General features: G+C 37.8%; 1 pseudogene; it reads right to left on the bottom strand.

Moving 5' to 3' along the window:
• Window positions 1-16,210, bottom strand: part of LOC130239307 (regulating synaptic membrane exocytosis protein 1-like) — a 137,219-nt pseudogene that overhangs the window by 15,326 nt on the left and 105,683 nt on the right.

Here is a 16,210-nt window from a genome sequence, read left to right as displayed (position 1 = left end):
TTTCTGTTTGATGGAGAGAAGATTTTTTCAGCACATTTCTAAACATAATAGTTTTAATAACTCATCTCTAATAACTGACTTATTTTATCTTTGCCATGATGACAGTAAATCATATTTGACTAGATATTTTTTAAGACACTTCTATACAGCTTAAAGTGACATTTAAAGGCTTACCTAGGTAATTAGGTTTACTAGGCAGGTTAGGGCAATTAGGAAAGTTATAGTATAATGATGGTTTGTTCTGTAGACTATCAAAAAAATATATAGCTTAAAGGGGCTAATATTTTTTACCTTAAAATGGTTTTAAAAAATTCAAAACTGCTTTTATTCTAGCCGAAATAAAACAAATAAGACTTTCTCCAGAAGAAACAATATTATCAGACATACTGTAAAAATGTCCTTGCTCAGTTAAACACCATTTGGGAAATAATTAAAAGAAAAAAGAATTCAAAGGGGGGCTAATAATTCTGACTTCAACTGTATCTTTGCCCAACTCAGTGCACTTGAACGTTAGACATAGTTTGCATTTAAGAATATTTTTGTTGTGTTAGGATTGATTTATAAAGTGTTTGTAGGAATAATTCAGAAACTGTTGTACATTCAGTAAAGGATAATTTGACTTATCGCTATAAACGATACTCACTATCCATGTGTCTGTCCAAGAGATGTGATTTTATCCAAAGCAATCTGCCACTACAGTCAAAATGTAATTCTTCCCTATAATATAGACTGCATGTAAAACTGAATATGATAAAATCAGGATTTATTAATAGAAAATGTAATGCCAAGTGAAGAGCATGTGTACATTTACATTTTTTGGACTCATACCAGTTATTGAAACAATCAAACTGTCTTGATTAAAATGTACAGATCAATACAGAATGATGTTCAATATGCATTAATATTAAATGCACAAAAGAACATTACATTAAGCACCATAGATTTAGTTGATCCACTTGTATACAGTGCACTTGAATGCAAGATGTAGTTTGCATTTAAGAATATTTTTGTTGTGCATGAGATTGGATTATAAAGTGTTTGTAGGAAAAATTCAGTAACTGCGGTACATTCTGTAAAGGATAATTCGACTTATTGTTATAAATGATACTCACGATCCATGTGTCTGTCCAAGATATGTGCCTTTTTTCTTCAAAGCAATCTGCCACTATGGTCAAAATGTAATTCTTCCCTATAATATAGATTGCTAAAACAAGCAAGATTCTTATGTATGCATTTGATGGATACTTTAATATCCCATGAGGCTATGGGAGAGAATTTATTAGGAGCAGTGGAGCAACATACTGTAAGTATGTCACATGATAATAACATGACCAAAGTAGTATGTCATTCATACTAAGCATGTTCATATTATGTGATGTTTTGTTAACAAATTTCGGGAGAAGCAGGATCAGTTTTGACGAGGCTAATTCATTATCGACAATCATTCTATTATGCAATCAGCTTAAGACCAAACCCATATAAATAGTCAAACACATCATACCTCTGTTTTCAGCATCCCTCCACCACCCCAACTCCACACTATTAAACCTGATACCTACATAAATCTAAGGGGGGAGCGTTCTGGAGTCAGGCTAGACACTGTGCTTAGACCACTATCTCTCTCTCTCTCTGTCCTGATAAGGGAAATAACACAAGTTAGGATGTCTTTCTGAGCTCAGAGCTCTTTCCACGGACAGCACGCCAAATACGCATGTTCTATTCAGTCAAATATCTCTGAGTGTGAATTGTGAACAGCTTTTTACAAGCCCAAAGTATATTCAAATTCAAATCTAGTACCTAGTCAAAATGTAAATATTTGAAATAGGGAGCATTAGTGTTCTCTTTTATCAGCAGTGCTGGTTCCTGGAGTATTTTCCTAGGGGTAGGGGATTTTTAAGGTCATTGTTAAAGGGATAGTTCACACAAAATTAAAACTCCGTCAATATTTACTCACCCTTCACTTGTTCCAATCCTAAAAACCTATTTGAGATTCTTTCTTGTGTTGAACAGAAAAGAAGATATTCAGAAAAATTTGGTAGCAGGCCACAATTGACTTTCATAATATTTTTTTACTTCTATTAAAATTAGGGCTGCATGATACTGGAAAAATTACACATTGCAATAGTTTTTATTCTGCAATATGTATTGTGATTTATATATTACGAGTTGAATAAATGTTTGTAAAGAATCTATCATTTATATATTATGAGTTGAATAAATGTTTGTAAAGAATCTATCATTTATATATTACGAGTTGAATAAATGTTTGTAAAGAATCTATCATTTATATATTACGAGTTGAATAAATGTTTGTAAAGAATCTATCATTTTAGATTGATTGGGAAGATTCTGTAGGGGAGTGCATAAATATAATTCAAGTTTATTTGTATGGCACTTGAGCACAATAGGTCTCCTATAATAAGCATAATATTTATATTAATGAGCACGATATTTGTAAAATAAACAATCTACAAGCATAGATAAATTCAATAAAGACAAAATGCTAATATACAGCGTTTAATTGTTTTCTGAAGAGTCGAAATGTATTCAAGTATACAGTAATTGAATGATCAAATGTAAAATGATACTGCATAGTCTTCGTTTTATAAACAATTAAAAAAATTAATTAAACAAACAGTTCGTTTTCAAGGCCTCAAAGCCTCAAAAAACCCTTGCAAAATTATAAATAATAATCCAGACTTAACATTGCATATACTTATGATGTGACTATTGCTTATGATCACGTTGCGATATTGATACTGAAACAATATATTTATAGCGTGCATATATTGTGCAGCCCTAATTGAAGTCAATAGATGCCAGCATTTTTCAGAGTGTCTTCTTTTGTTCTTAACAGAATAAAAAATGTGTACCTTTTATTTAAATCCCATGAGAAAAATAAATGATGAGGTCATTTTCATAGTTGGGAGAATTATCCACCCATTAGCCATTATCCACATATAGTATGTAATGTTTGCCACTAGAAGGAACATTTTCATACTAAACAAAGGCGTACTTTGATGATGCTGTAACTTAGTATAAAATCGTGGGAGTTGTCATCTTCATTACATCTTACAGGACTCAGAAATCATGTTCATAAATGAGCTGAGTTATTTAAATTTTTTTATCATGTAGTATGACGCGAAGTAAGGCTGAAAGTTGTTGAAGATAAATAAACAAGACCGCTGAAGCAATTGCTGATGAGAAACGAACATGGTGCAGCTCAAAAGTGGAGCTTTTGTTACTCCACAATAAGTCGCTTCCGGTTTTATCATACTAACTCATACTAATCACTGTTTTATCATACTTCATGATTGTTATATTGCTATTCTGTGCTTTCAAATAAAATGCACAAAATATTAAAGTGTTTAAATTTGGTGTTTAATGTTTTCTATCAAATCTGAAAGTGTCTGACCTGTCTGGCTGAGCTGAGAGGTGCTCCTGCTGCGGCGGGAGGGAATGCCCACGATGGCAACTACTCGTGCACTAAGGCTGGATCTGCGCTTCTTCCCCCCTGATCCCAGTGTTCCCAGAGCAGTATCTGACTGGCTGCCATCCGTACGCTCCAGAGTGTAGATTTCCCCGCTGACACTCGTACTCTTCAGCATGCTGCGGCTGGATGGACGAATATGACGGCTGGTGTAGGAAAGAAAAACAGGCAGTTTACAGAAAATCATAAAAGTCTGAGGATGACACATCATGGAAAAGACTTCTGCAAGAACAGCTTAAAAGGATACATAATGGAAAACAGGATTTTTCTCATTGCTGTTTTCATTTTAAAGGGTTTGATTTACAAGACTACAGTCTGAAAGTCACCAACACTACATAATAAAACACTAGTTAATGAAAAATATCATAAAAACTGATCTTATGAAATATACTATGATATATAATAATATATATACTAATATAATTTTAAAAATGTTGTGAAATTTTACCATTTTAACTTCCAGATTCCAATTTAAAGTGAAAATTAAGTTATTCCTCTGCAGATTTTTTAACCTCTTGTAAAATAAAGCCCCCCCCCCCCCCCCCCCCCCCCAAAAAAAAATAAAGCAGTAATAAATGACATCATCATTAAAAATGTGTCAAATAATATAAAAACTGACCTATACACAACAGTCCTGTGTAATTATAGCTGTAGCGTGCATCTCACCTAAAGCGACCCCTGGGTCGTTCTGATTGAATGGACATGTAGCTGGTGCTACTGATCCGCGAGGCACTGCTGGCACGAGAGATGGCTGACACATCACTGACATCACTGTCTGAGGACTTATGGGAAACATTGTCACAACTCCTTCGCTGCTCCTTATAAAGCTAGTGGAATAAATTACACAGAAACTTTGTAAACATTTTAGATTGAGGTAAAAAAAGCACATTTCTCTGATAGTTTTTATGCAGCAAGAATGCATTTAGTTAGTAAAAGTGCAGTGGTGTAAAGTAACAAATTACAAATGCTCAAATTACTGTAATTAAATAATATTTAGTTTTCAAAATGTACTTTAAATTGAGTACATTTTTAATGCAGTATTGGTACTTTTACTCCACTACTTTCCTTCAATCTGCAGTCACTACTTTATTTTTCCTGTCTATGGGGATTAGAAGAATCCATCCTGTGATTCCTGTATAATCAAATACGCATCATACTGAACTACCTTAAGACATGCAGCAAACTGTTTGGAAGCATTAAAAGTGTCCATGTATGTGGCCAAAATCTTTACACGCAATGACTGAGAGACTGTTTAGACTAAATGTCACTGATGAGAAGATGACGGATGTATTCTGTATAAATGAACTACAGAATATTACGTTTACACAAACACATTAGCCATTCACAGCGTAATACTCACTACTCTTGATTACTTTTAAAAGGGCTACTTTTTACATATACGTTGAGTAATACTTACAACACACTCTACTTGCAGTACATTTTTGGACAAGTAATGGTACTTTTACTTGAGTAATACTTTTCAGTACTTTTTCCACCACTATGAAAGTGACAGTCAAAGACCATTATAAAGTTACAAAAGGTTTCATTGAAACAACGTAACCATATTGGTTGCACTTGCCCACTCTTAAACCAGTGTTTTCAGCATGGGAGGCGAGTACACTAACCAGGATACTAAAGACTGCAGTAAGACTCCAGAGTTACTCACTAGTGCACCTCTTGGGAGTAAGATGTCAGAGGTCAGCATCAAGCAGCTGGCCTTCATCACACTCAACTCAACTAAACCTTCCTCCCATGCGGGTCATGGCACCAATTTTACCCCTCCAGATTTAATTACTACTAAAAGGTTGTTGGTTTCTGGCATGGAAGGCAAGCACACTAACAAAAATGCTAAATACAGTAGTCTCTAACACATGGGGTAACCAAACCCCTTGCATAGTTTAACTCCTATGCATTGAAGCTGGTTGGAGAAAGATTCTACAGGATGCTATGCTACAGGAGCAGAATTGAACATTGCTGCTCTAGTAACAAGTGTGGATCTTAATGTGAGAAAAGTGAGGTTGACCAGCCTAATCTCATGAAGAAAGCATGACTATTTTACGTATTAGCATAAAAGTTATGAACACTTCTGTTCTAGTAACTAGTGTGCCCCTTGAGGTGAGGGGAGTGAAGTTGACCAGTCTGATCTCAAGAAAAAATAACTATTTTATGTATTTGAAAAATTACGTATTGGCATGACCCCAATCCCCACCTCCAGTAGCGGAGTAAGCTAAACTGGCACTCTAGGCAAATGACGACTATGCTGCCCGCATGGTGTTCATGCTACCCTCACGAAAGTGAAGAGAGGGGGTGGGGCACGATAGTAGGTGATGGCGGATGAAAGTGATCAGCAGTGTGGGGCTGGGGTTTAGGTTTTGGGGTTAGGTTAGGGTCCGTTGTTGGGTGTCTCGCGGATGAAAGTAAAGACCCGTGGGGGTTGGAGGTTGGCAATAGGGGGTTTTGTGGACGAAAGTAAACAACAGAGTGCATGTGGGGTGGATGGATGGAGGGCTAGTTGGAGGGTGGTGCTTAGGATGGAGGGGGGTCCTAGGCTGTCTCGCGGATGAAAGTCAGAAGCGGGGGGTGGGGGGTTTGATGGGGGTAGGGTATGGTAGGGGGCTGGTTGGGGTTTGGGGGCGGGGGGCGAGGGATTTGCTGCCTTATGCTGCCAAGATGCCGCCCTGGGCGAACGCCCATATTGCCCATGTCTAAATTTGCCACTACCCACCCCTAAACCCAACCATCATTGGGGGATGAAAGTTATTACTAAAATGTACGAATAAGACTGAAATAGCTTCTATGGCTTCCATTATGTGAGCAATAAAAGCATTCTTTCAAAAACTTATAGTGTACATGAATATGAAGTCCAATGTTGTGTTCCCACCTCTCGTTTATTCTTAAGCGCCCTCTCCAGGTCCTGGCTGGTACTGGAGGGAGCTGGTGTTTGAAAGGTTCGTACTTTCATTTGCCGCGTTCGCTCCTCTGAAGCAAGAGCTGATACATAAGTAATACACAACAATATTAAGATCAGGATGTCATAGATTGCATACATACTCAACAAATGTAGCCAATACAGGTCAGCAGACAACAATTATACCTTGTTCTACACTGCTGCTTTTGGCGGGAACTTGGGGAAGCTGTCTGGCCTTGCGTGCGGATGAATTTGCTGCTGTCGATGATGAGAATGCGGGGCTGGAGTGCGGTTGCACCCTGATGGAGGAGAGAGAAGAAAGAAAAAAAACACAAAAGAAACCATGGATACTTTAGCTTAGGATTATATTCAGTACAAATGTCATCACTGTCGTCAACCAGTCTGGACCAAAATATAAACAACATGAAGAAGTACACATTTTGTCATGTCCTTACCGAACCAGTTCCTGCATGATTTGGTTACATTATTAAACACATTTGATATGTATCATTGCAAAGAGCCAAAAGGAAAGCCAAACAAGTACAAGAGAGGAGGGTGTGAAACCAATGAAAAAATAGCAGTAAACTGTGAAAGACGATATGGGAAGAAACCGATAGCTGTGGGTAGGTGATAAGGACGCATGGATTTTCTGTATGAAAAGCAGCAACCACTAAACATTTGAGAGGAAAGAGCAAAAAATCAGCAGAGATTATAGCAATGACAAGGTTTTTAGTGTGGATTAGGGTTGATCACAAGGCTTTGATTAAGGTCAGCACTTGTCCATTTGGGGTGAGCCTGAGGTTGAGTCCCTCTCGGGTCACCTTACCCAATGGAGGCAGCGAGACCCTCTTCCTGCGGGAGCCCTTTAGAATGGAGGTGGGCTGAATGCTGCGGCCAGTGAAAATAGCAACATATAAGATAAAGACAGTATAATAAAGTTAAAAAAGTGACAAATCAAATAATAAAAATGTTGAAAAGTCACATAAATCGATAGATAAATAAAGTGTGTGAAGAAACAAATGTGTTTGAGGGTGAAGCCAGCACAGCATTATCCTGTAAAAGATCAACAATCCACATAACACCTAAAATATATTCAAAAGCATAACACAGTATTTTATACTAACAAAAATTTGGGGAAATAAAATCTACTAGCCTTCACTTTTTTGTCATTAGAGAAGAGTCAGTCTATAAATATATTCATTCATTTTTCTTCGGTTTAGTCTCTATTTCAGAGGTCGCCTCAGCGGAATGAACAGCCAACTATTCCAGCATATGTTTTACAGAGCGGATGCCCTTCCAGCCGCAACCCAGTACTGGGAAACACCCATTCACACTCATTCACACACACTATGGCTAATTTAGTTCATCCAACTAAATACTGCATGTCTTTGGGGGAAACCGGAGCACCCAGAGGAAACCCACGCAAGCACGGAAAGAACATGCGAACTCCACATAGAAATGCCAACTGGCCTCAGGATTCAAACCAGCGACCTTCTTGCTGTGAGGTAACAGTGCTAACCACTGAGCCACCGTGCCTATACATATACATTCATTTATTCATTTTCTTTTCGGCTTAGTCCCTTTAATAATCTGGGGTCGCCACAGCGGAATGAACCGCCAACTTATCCAGCATATGGCAAATGTTTTACGCAGCGGATACCCTTCCAGCTGCAACCTATCACTTGGAAACATCCATACACACGCATTCACACACATACACTATGTACAATTTAGCTTACCCAATTCACCTTTACCGCATATCTTTGGACTTGTGGGGAAAACATGCAAACTTCCACACAGAAATGCCAACTGACCCAACCGGGGTTTGAACCAGCAACCTTCTTGCTGTGAGGTGATTGTGGTACCCACTGCGCCACCGTGATGCCCTATTTTACATATACAGTATATATATATATATATATATATATATATATATATATATATATATATATATATATATATATATATATATATATATATATATATATATATATATATATATATATATATATATATATATATATACATATATATATATATATACAATTTGATTTTGATTATCTATTAAAATAAAACCTATAAAACAATATGATTTTATATACTCAATTGTATAATTAATTGTATAATTATAATTGTATTATTTTCATATTGTTGCTCTTACAATTTACATTTAATAAAATATTTAGTATATAAATGGGAGTATCCTATACATATTTAGGCAATTATTCTGTATAAAAATATTTCAAGCAACTAAGAATAGTTTTTATTCAGTTTTTAGATCAAGTTATAGTATGATTTTAAGATTACCACCCTCACAAAAAGTTTCAAAATATACTGGCCATCATATTTTTTATCATCGGCCAAGATATTAATTATTTGGACTTAAAATAACATTATTTCCACAAATATTTCCAGATTTTCTATATTTCCACAGGTAATTTTCAGATGTTTTTTGTTACACCTTTCAGTATATTCAACCATCTCTACATAAACATGCTTAATTTTTAACTTTGTCCCCCCCGCCAAAAATAATCTCAATCAAGAATAAAAAAATATAAATTTTAATCCAGTGTGAAATGCATAAGCGTGATCAGTGTCTATACTAAACCCTGTCTAACACAGAGAGAGTATATAGCACTTGCAGCACAATAAACAAGCAATGCAAATGTGATGTGACATGAGATGGCTTGATAAGTCTTACCGCTCGCTGTCAGACATTTTCCTGCCAAGTTTCTGACAGCTCGGCCTGTCCAGAGCTCTCGACTGCCTGCAACATGGAGATGATGGAGGCGAGACAGAAAATAAAAAGAATGAAGAGTGGATTCACTCGAGACTGGACGAACAGTAAATGAATCTACTGTCTAATAAAATGGCAGGATGGATGGAGATGGAGGTGTATTTTTTATTTTTTTTTCGTCGTGTGAGTTTGTACCTCTGTGGGTCTGGCTTTGCACTGAGGTGGTGCAGTGTCTCCTGAGCAGGGAACATTGCCTCCAAAACCCAGCTGATTCATACAATCAGGGCAAACACATGTGAATGGCATGAACACACAGACACACACAGACAGTATATATGGCTGGATTATGTCAATGAAACCATGCTGAATCACGCCACTTTACTTTCGTGGCTACGTACTAAAGGAAATAATGCAATAACATGTAGTTAAAACATATGCACAAGACATATGGTACATTGTATTGAACTCAGACACTTGACTCTTATGCGTCAGGGGTCACATATGGCATATGTGACGTTTCATATCCTGCAGTTTTAGGTGAACATTTTAAAGAGAATAAATTCAGTGCCTCAAAATGTATTAAAACACTTAAAATGTTTGAATATCACCGAATTAATTTATTCTGCACTATTACAAAAGAACCTAAATGATACAGTATAATAAACCAAAATATTTAACTGCACTGTAAAAAATCCTGGTGGCCTTAAATTTTTAAGCTAAGTCAAATTAACCGTAAGAGTCCATTGAACTTATATTATGTCAAACTGACTTATAACTGCCTGCATAACTTATAAAATTAAGTTAGAACATGATTAACTTGATTTAATAAGCATTTGAATGAACTAAACAATGAACTAAAAATATATGCTGTCATGATTAATTGTTAATATAATTTTTTACAGTGTTGGCACTAAATCAATATTTGGATGATTTGAGAAAATGTGTTGGCCATTATTTTTTTCTTCCATGTCAATAATGACTTTCTACCAAAAAATATATAGAGATGAAGTCAAAATTATTAAATAATTCCCAATTTTGTTCTTCCACCATTTTATTGATTGGAGATTTAAAGTGGTGGAGTGACCAGAGTGTATTTTTAAGGATTGGTTGTGTTTATAAGATGCAAAGTAATGTGTGCTCATGCTTCATTTGTAAAAAAAAAAATAAATAAAAAATCACGTTACTTTTCATATATCTTTCATATATCTATTTATATACAGCTACTCAGCTAGCATGAAAACAACGGTCATATTTCCTAGCTCCTCTGAAAGGCCCGCCCTCAAGAGGCTCTGATTGGTCAGCTAACATAGCGTGATGTGACTCGCAGATCGGCTCCACGTCACCAGGAAGCGTCATGCCCCTACAAGCCATGTTTTTGCACTGTGTAAACACTGTCAGTCAGAGTAGCTGTTTGCTGTATCAGTTTGAGCCTAAATCACACAGAAAATGACACAAAGGACACAACAGAACCTCATGCCTGCTCTCTAAAATAAAACCTGACAAGTGTCTTTCACATATATTCGGATTATAAGCATGTGTAAGTAATATGAAACGTTCACATATCTTTTGTGAGTTTGTTATTTGAGATGTAGAACACAGGGAAAGCGGTCGCATAGAGAGACACTGCAGCGCTGTTGAAGGTGGGTGTTTACAGCGGTTTGACAGATAAATTTGAATTTGTAGCTAAACGGTGCAAAACAGCATTTCCTGTTGTTTACATCCTTGTTTACGTCCTCGCAACAAAATACACTTTACGCTAGAAACTCTGCATGTAATAGATAAATTTAACAAACAAAAAACTTGCAGCTTGTGGCTCACAGTCCACAGCTTTGTCTTTCACGATTGGAGCTGCTCCTTCTTTGAGGAGTTTTTAGCCGAATCCAGCACTGAACTGGGAGAGATTCTGGAAGCTCTTCTTTGTCAAATGCTATCTATATGTTTTTTTAATAATTCTCTGGAACATAATTAAAATTTAAATCTAAGCACTTCTCTCTTTGTTTTGTGTCCTTTGGAAGCCCAAATACAGAAACAGAACACGCTCTGTGGAAATAGCAGCGTTTGAGCGGCATTTTAGCTTTCTCTACGATAACATTACAGCGCCTCTGGTCATGCCCCTTTGCTGCATGGGGTGTATGTGCGTAATCTGAAATGTTTATGTTCTCACTAGCCTGGATGTATTTTTTTGTAGTCGCCAAACTTCGCTCACTGTACGCTTTGCTAAGCTAACTCTGTAAAAGCCAACGTCTCCCGTTGCATTGAACGTTGAGCGTCATACATTCAGAGATGTTGTTTATGTTCACACATCTATATTACACATCAACTAAAATTTAAAATATGATATGGTAGTGGATGACCCCTTTAAAGTGAGAACTTGAATTGTGTGAAATAATTTTCGTGCGCTTTAAAATACATAAATATTACTTGGCTTGATAATCCTATATATAATGTCAAGATATCCAAACATTTCTATGTGTTAACATATTTTTTGAGACACTAGAAGTGCGAGACTGTATCAAAATTACCTTACAGAAAAAAAACAGCTGGAAAATCAGCATAAAACTGTAGTCAATAAATTACAAGGGACACTTTATAGTCTACAGAAAAAGAACTAAATGCAACCTGATAAAATCCAGAGTAAACACAACAGAACACACCACTCTACAGCACACCACAAAAGCCACAAGTCAACACATTTGGAAAACTACTGAGTAGCTGAGAAAGAAATAATCTATAAAACACAGCGCTAAAATGATCAGGTCACAGCAAAGCTCTAGGTCAGAAGCTACAGGAGGCTGGAGGGTTAGCAAAACCACTATCTAGTCCCATGGCAGAACTGGGACACACAGGTTAGAAGAGCAGAGGGGTTTAGCAGCAGGACTGGAGGACAGGAGGGATACCTGTCGTCTTCTGGGGAGGCATGCTGAATTAGGATCCTGGGGCTCGTGGGTCTGGTTCGGGGTAGAGACTGCGTGCTCCTGTGTGAGTGAGTGTATGTGTGTGTGATACACAAACACCCAAAGAAACACGGGAGGTCAATATAGATAATAATCTGATAATGATCAACTTAAACATAGAATATGTGCAGATTTAAGGGGACTCATTTTTTGACACTTGTCCTGCTATTGGGTTTACATAAATGTTCCCTATTAAAGAGGCTAAATTAAGATGTCAGACCATAAAGAGTCATCGGAATGCTAACAGAGCAGTGCATAGGGGGTAGCCAATGGTGGTTAACATTAACATAGACATACTGGGTTTCATTTACTAATGATTGTGATTGCGCACAGTAGTCTACACTGCCTGATAAATGTCTTGTCGCTTATCCAAGTTTTAGGAACAACAAATAATTACTTGACTTCTAGTTGATCATTTGACATCAGAAGTGGCTTACAGTATATGAAAGGCAAAGGCCTCTAGATTACACTTATTTTACCAAAATAAAATATGATCATGCCTTGATTTTTCAATTTTTAATTAGGACAGTAAGGTCTGGCTTTGTTTAGACAAAAGTCATGTCACTTAACAGAAATAACGTACAGTATAGAATACAAAGTCATGGTGCAGTGAAAAAAAACAATCATTATTGTGTTTGATTCTCATGAGCTTGGAGAACTGCATCCATACATCTCTGCAATGACTCAAATAACTTATTAATAAAGTCATCTGAAATGGCAAAGAAAGCGTTCTTGCAGGACTCCCAGAGTTCATCAAGATTCTTTGGATTCATCTTCAATGCCTCCTCCTTCATCATACCCCAGACATGCTCAATAATGTACATTTCTGGTGACTGGGTTGGCCAATCCTGGAGCACCTTGACCTTCTTTGCTTTCAGGAACTTTGATGTGAAGGCTGGAGTATGAGAAAGAGCATTATCCTGCTAAAGAATTTGCACTCTCCTGTGGTTTGTAATGTAATGGGCAGCACAAATGTCTTGATACCTCAGGCTGTTGATATTTTCATCCACTATGCAGATCTCTTGCACGCCCCATACTGAATCTAACCCCAAACCATGATTTTTTTCTTCACCAAACTTGACTGATTTCTGTGAGAATCTTGGGTCCATGTGGGTTCCAATAGGTCTTCCGCAGTATTTGGGATGATTGAGAAGCCGTTCAACAGATGATTCATCAAAAAATCTACCTTCTGCCACTTTTCCAAATGATCAAGTTATTATTTGTTGCTCTTACAACTGGGATTGACAACAAGACATTTGTCAGGTAGCATACATGGGTAAAATTGACAAAAAAAAATGCGAAAGCTAATGTAAATAGATTCTAAATTAATGAGTGTGTGCTAGCGGCTGTTTTAGCATCAACTAGTATTGTTTAAATGGCTTTCCACACAAAATCTAAAAGAATTGATGATTCTCTCCAGTCTACTTATTGTAATCCATCAAGGTGATTTCAACATTGATAATGTTGATAATATTAATAAACTTCATTCTAGTGTGTTTTGAATATTTTAAATAAAAAACATTTGATACTTTTCTTTAACAAAAAAAGTCTTCCCTATGTAATTTAGATTTCTGCATTCACATGCAGGTTTAACAAGCTATGTGTGTGCGTGTGTGTGTGTGTGTGTGTGTGTGTGTGTGTGTGTGTGCATTAGTGAATGAAACCCAGATGTCAAATGTCACCACAAATAGGCAGTCTAAGAGTTTCCTTTAACATCTGTGAATGATATTAACGAACAGTTCAGCAAAATTAGAATATTCCCATTCAAAGTAAAGAGTGTACCTTTCTCGATCAGGTGAAGTGGAATTAGAATCTGGTCTCAGACAGTTGGTACTAGCACTTCTAACCCTGTCAAGAGAGGGCTGCAGATCACTAGGGTCACAACATGCCATCCAATGGAGAAAGGAGAAGGGGAAACAAAGAGGATAGGAAGATGACAAAGAACAAAAACATTAGGTCTGAAATCAAATGAAAAGTAAACCTGTAAGACTAGGGATAGTTCATTCTGAAATGAAAATTCTGCCATTGTTTACTCATCCGCCAAACACAGAAATATTCATCTTCGGAACACAATGATATTTTAGCAAATATATATTTCTGTCTCTTCATTGAAAGTCTATTCACCCAAAAATCGGATGTTAATTTTCAAAAAATCCTAAACAACAAATTAGATCAATACATTTTATATGATGAACAACAGTAACATTTATATTAATCTGAACTGATTTCATGTAACTAGAACTACACCAGCATTCTACCACTACTCTACTGCCTGCTTGATTTGTGAGAATGCTCCTGAATGTATCTAAAATAATGTTATTGCTTTTTAAAGAGCCCCTATTATACAAGAAATAGGGTCATATTTTGGTTGTAAGGGTCTCAAACAACAGTCTAATATGCATGCAAGGTCAAAAAACACTTTCATGGTCTTATAATCTGCATTTATTTTTACCTAATTATCCCAGCGACTCCCATATGAATCGTTCAGTGATTCATTTGTTCCCAAACCCCTCCTCAGCGCAAAGCTAATCTGCGCTGATTGGACCGATGACAGCCGGCTGCGATTGGTCGACACTGACAGCCTTCAGCGCAAGACAAAGTGTAATGTCAAGCAGCTAATCAACAAAATAGAAGTAGTCAAAGTGCATACACGCTCAGGGCCGGCGCGTCCATAGAGGCGACCTAGGCGGTCTGCGACTCCTCCCTCACCACCCGCGTCCTCAATTATATCCGCGCCTAGGGCGGCAGAATAGAGAGGGTGGGCGTCCGCGACACCTCCCTCACCACCCGCGTCCTCAGTTAAATCAGCTTACGATGGCCACATGTCTATTGTCAGTCCTACCCTCCTTGTCAGAATCAGAATCAGAATCAGAATCAGAATCAGAATCGGTTTTATTGCCAAGTGTGCTTCACACACACAAGGAATTTGTTTTGGCTACAGAAGCTTCCAGTGTACATAAAGTGACATGTGACAACACAAAATAATCTGAAAAAATAAAATAATAATAATAAAAAATGATGAACATTAAACAGATGCGGTTAGTGAAGAAACCTGGATGTTGAGTTGTATGTACAGATTGTTATAAATATACAGGTTACAAGGTGCTGTGTACAAGTGCGAATGTAGAAAGTATTGCATTGTATATTGATATAAGGTGCTGTGTACAAGTGCGTATGAGAAAGTATTGCACATATTTATTGCACAGTAGGGGAATATTTAACTGTTCATAAGGTAGACAGCCTGAGGAAAGAAACTTTTCCTGTGTCTGGCTGTTTTTGTGCTTGGTGCTCTGAAGCGCCGACCAGACGGTAACAGTTCGAACAGGTAGTGTGCTGGGTGTGAGGCGTCCAGAGTGATTTTGCGAGCCCTTTTACTCACTCTGGAAGAGTACAGTTCTTGAAGTGTAGGAAGGGTAGTGCCAGTGATTCGTTCAGCAGTCCGGACTATTCGCTGTAGTCTACGGAGGTCAGTTTTGGCAGCTGAGCCGAACCAGACGGTGATTGAAGTGCAGAGGATGGATTGGATGACAGCTGAGTAGAACTGTACGAGCAGCTCCTGTGGCAGGTTGAACTTCCTCAGCTGACGAAGGAAGTACAGTCTCTGCTGGGCTTTCTTCACAATAGAGTCTATATGAGTGTCCCACTTCAGATCCTGAGAGATGGTGGTGCCCAGGAACCTGAATGACTCTACTGCAGCCACAGTGCTGTTCATGATGGTGAGTGGGGGGAGTGCAGGGGGGTTTCTCCTGAAGTCCACTATCATCTCCACTGTTTTGAGCGTGTTCAGCTCCAGGTTGTTGTATCTGCACCATAACGCCAGCCGCTCCACCTCCTGTCTGTATGCAGACTCGTCACCGTTCTGGATAAGGCCGATAACAGTAGTGTCGTCTGCAAACTTAATGAGTTTGATGGAGGGGTCTTTTGCAGTGCAGTCGTTGGTGTACAAGGAGAAGAGCAGTGGAGAAAGAACACATCCCTGGGGGGCACCAGTGCTGATGGTGCGGCTGTCGGATGTGATTTTGCCCATTCTGACTAGCTGCTGTCTATCTGTCAGAAAGCTGGTGATCCATTGACAGACAGAGCTAGGAACAGAGAGCTGGGCCAGTTTGTACTCAAGCAGT

This window comes from Danio aesculapii, chromosome 13 (genome assembly GCF_903798145.1).
Source record: "Danio aesculapii chromosome 13, fDanAes4.1, whole genome shotgun sequence".
Taxonomy (NCBI): Eukaryota; Metazoa; Chordata; class Actinopteri; order Cypriniformes; family Danionidae; genus Danio; species Danio aesculapii.
Note: the sequence above shows the minus strand (reverse complement) of the source record. Positions and strands in the feature narration are given on the sequence as shown.